Below are 4587 nucleotides of genomic sequence, written 5' to 3'. Positions count from 1 at the left end.
TGTCACCATGACATGGTGACAGGGCCAGAGGAAACTCGGGCTATAACATTTTCCAACAGTGATTTTTACATTTATAGTCGCTTGTGAAGAAACCCAATATACAAATTTGATTATTATTTCCTTTATTTCCTCCAAATATGTAGAGTTACCGAATTAACAAAACAAGTACATCTAAAACAACTTTGAAAGAAAAGAAAATACATTCAGGCTCAAAGATCACACCCTTACATAATGACATGCACATGGACAGACTCGCTCATAATATAATAATGATAGTTTGGTTTGTTTTGTTTAACGTCCTATTAACAGCCAGGGTCATTTAAGGACGTGCCAGGTTTTGGATGTGGAGAAAAGCCGGAGTACCCGGAGAAAAACCGCCGGCCTACGGTCAGCACCTGGCAACTGCCCCACTCAGGTTTCGAACTCGCAACCCAGAGGTGGAGGGCTAGTGTTAAAGTGTCGGGACACCTTTTCCACTCGGCCACCGCGGCCCCTAATAATAATGATAGCACGCGTAGCATACCTTAAGGTACTACAACTTAACGCTGTGATATAACTGGTGCTATTAAAATTATTTACGGTGATATTGTCAATGATAGACAGTGTAGATACAATAGACATCATTACACTCCTCAACTACGTCATCAGAGGTCAACACATTCTGTTTTCGTTGGTGTTCCTTATCTGTTCTGCCCCTTTCGTTCTTTATTCCCGTCTTCGTTAAAATACAATAAAGTTAAAATAATCTGTTGCGTGACGAATTTTGTATATATTTCCTTGTTACGGAAAGGACGTAAGTAAGTTGTACAACTTTTGTCCAATCCATTTGCTTTCTTATCTGCAATAAAATTGATTTAAACAAACAAACAGTAATAATTTTCATACTAAGCTGCCATACATTATTATAATAAACAACCTTGAAACTTCACACAATACGTTTTACAGTGTTGCTATACATGGTATTACTGAAGTATAGCTCACAATTCAAAATTGAGTAGAACCCATCGCAAGAAGTCGTACGACATAGTACCGTATAGCGGGAAAGTTTAGCGGGACTTTAATTTGGCGATTTGGCGGGTCCGTATAAAGATCGCCAAAATTGAACCCGTCAAATTTCAACACCGCCAAATAAAAAGACGCGAAAATTTCAATTCCCCTAATAGTTTCCGTTCCGACCGCCATTTACCTTTGATAACTCAAGTAATACAGTATTGTGAAATACACCTTGTTACACTCTTTGTTTGGCTATTTTTATAAGGACTGGTACAAAAAAGAATTTATCAAAATATATGATGCTGTAAAAGATACTTCCTCGGGCTCTGTCTATACCCTGAATGAACTCTCACTTAAATACCAGAGTCGGACAAACTTTCTGCAATATCACAGCTTCACATCTTCAATAAATTTTTTTTTTATTTTAGCAAATGATTAAACAAAGTCTAATACAGCCTCTCCCTTTATACAAGTGAACTTGAAACCTTTTTTCCAGCATTCCAGACGTTCAAAGATATTTATGATAAGCTAATGAAAATAATATTGCGCCGTCTGGTAAAAAGAAATGGATTTTAATTTTTGCTGATTTGAATGATACGGATTGGGCCAAATTTAAAAAATTATCCTTTCAGGTTACAAAAAATTCAAAATTGCAATGGTTTCAGTTCGGGGTGGCTTATCTCATCTTGACACCAAAATTAATTCCTGTGTAAAAATTGACTTGGTTACCTCCCCTCTATGTATCTTGTGTAACTCTGAAAGAGGACTATCGCACATATTTTGGGGGAAATGTAGTAAAGTACAGAGATTGTTACAAAGTTTTGAAATATTGTGACAGGCATTACTTATCCATTTTCTCAATAAATAAAAAAAATCTGTTATCTTTGGATTCATTTCTGTTAATTATCCACCTATAAATAGGGTTGATAATGAAACTATCATTATAGATAAACAGTACATGTATATACAGAATGAGGTGCTTTCACAACTCATTACATGTTTTACTCTTTAATTAAAACAATTAAGGACAATTATAGAGTTCAAAAATATATCGCTACTGGGAAGGGTGAATCTGCCAAAGATAGTTTGAACTGGAATGGAGTAAATGGGAAAAGTTAATTGATTTATGAGTTGGGAGTTTGGTTTAAATGGCCAAGTATCATCAAACTACATTGTATTACTATTACAACTATTATTGATACTATTCACAAAAAAACACCACACTTTTGTAGTTAGTAGGCCACTCCCAGTCCTTGACAAGGCCAAACATATTGCCTTTATTATTACTAATAAGTATCATTTATTTGTCCTTTTTTCCTCTTTCTTTTCCTCTTACCTCTTCTATCAGTCACGTTTTCCTGTCCTGTCAATACAGTGAAATATATATTATAACTAATAGAGTGTGAATATGTGGGGAAAAAAACATGAATGTATATTTGAATTAATTTATTCACCGTGAGGGTTGTTTTACGTGTGTACGGATTTTAAACTACTTTTTACCTGGTTCTAACGACTTCATATCTCGTCTACCTGACGTCATTCTATTTTCCCCCTCTGGTACGTTCCCTGAAAACTGGACATATACATTTTTTAGATCCTATGAATCCGTGTATATGCCATAACTGTTGGATCAATCATGTTTTCAAAAAACAACATTTCACAGCGATATGCAAACGACATTCTAATTAGTCCAGCTACCCAATACCTAAACCTAATCACCAGTCGTTGTAAGTTTTTATACCCAATCATAGGTCTGTATATATATTTAATTTTTTTTTATCTCAGCTCCATGAACTTTCTCTAACTTTCTCCTTTACCCTGAATATTTAAATCAAATGCTTTGCCTAATTAACAATAATTTCCCAAAGCTTGTATTGTTTGTGTTACACGTGTATGTATGTCTGTAAGAACAAAATATAAACTTGTCAACCTGTCAGGCTGACAAGCATTGTCGATTCGGTCAGTATTCTGTAAACATCGTGGACCGCGTTATGTACAAGTTTGTCATTATTTTACCTCCAGTCTTTGTATATACATGTACAGTACTATCTACATTTGGTATGCCACGATATCATATAGGTCTCCATACGTACCATAGCCCAAGTTTTCTCTGGTCCTGTCACCATGACATGGTGACAGGGCCAGAGGAAACTCGGGCTATACATTCCCTTGGTATCAGGTTTACTGCGCTACGGAAGATGTCACTGTGTATGAATATGCGATGTTAGCATAACTTCTATATTAGAGGTAGAATACAATGATGTTCACCGATGCATCAAAGATATTTATTTAAATATAAGTTCGTGGTTCATCATGTAGAGAATATGCCACTTCTACATTATTATACATAATAATACATAATTGTACATTATTGCACATCATTGTATATAATTACACAGTATCATACATTATTATACATGATTGTACATTATTGTACATTATTATACGTTATTGTACATTATCATACATTATTGCATATCATTATACATTATCATACATTATCATACATGTACATTTGTACACATTATTATTCTACATTATTATACATTATTGAACATCATACATTATTGTATATCATTATACATTATTGTACATTACTATACATTATTATACATTAATGTACATTATTGTACATTATTATACATTATCGTACATTACTGTACATTATTGTACATTATTATATATTATTGTACATTATTATACATTATTATACATTATTGTACATTATTATTCATTACTAAACATTATTGTACATTATTATATATTATAACACATTATTCTACATCATTATACATTATTATACATCATTGTACATTATTATACATTTTTATCAATAGATTAAAAAAAACATGCCAAGTCTTTTGTTGTGTCCACATCACTGGTTTGTTATATCTTACTTGATATGAATGTAACGGTATTGCTGAAAAAAATATATCACAAGAAAAATGATTGAATGAAACGCGCATCTTTTCAAAATATGTTTCACTTTATAAGATTAGTATCTACAGTAACAGTGTCTGAACTTGATCACAATCAGATGACGTAAAAAAAATACAATATGTATTTCTAAATATTTACAGCACTAAAACAGAGTCTCTGACTAAAATAGATATTTTAACAATGGAATCTGTCCGATAATAGTTTATTTTGGGGGTGCCTTCTAAGTTGATTGCACCCTCAAAAGAAACTATGATCGGATAGATTTCATACATAACAATATGTTCGTATATTTACAAAATTATGTAGATCAAATATAAAATTGTATAAAGCCATTCATAAATACAAGAGGCTAAATCAATGAAGATGTTTTCTCTGTTCTAAGTTAATGCTAAATTTCTGGATTTTGAATGACTTTTAACATGTATTTTTTTCTTCAAAAAAAATGACATGATGATCGAGGATATTAATCAAATTAACTGCTAAAAACGAAATACCGTAACGATATACAGAAAAAAAAACAAAAAAAAAAACCCACAACATTTCACTGTGATAGCCACCTATTATCAGAAAGCGAACATATTCGTCCAGAACGTCAGCTGACAGCGTAAGGGAGGTAATTCATCATTGACTCCAATTCCCATTCTGATTACTTCC

Source organism: Pecten maximus, chromosome 12 (assembly GCF_902652985.1).
Source record: "Pecten maximus chromosome 12, xPecMax1.1, whole genome shotgun sequence".
Classification (NCBI taxonomy): domain Eukaryota; kingdom Metazoa; phylum Mollusca; class Bivalvia; order Pectinida; family Pectinidae; genus Pecten; species Pecten maximus.
Note: the sequence above shows the minus strand (reverse complement) of the source record.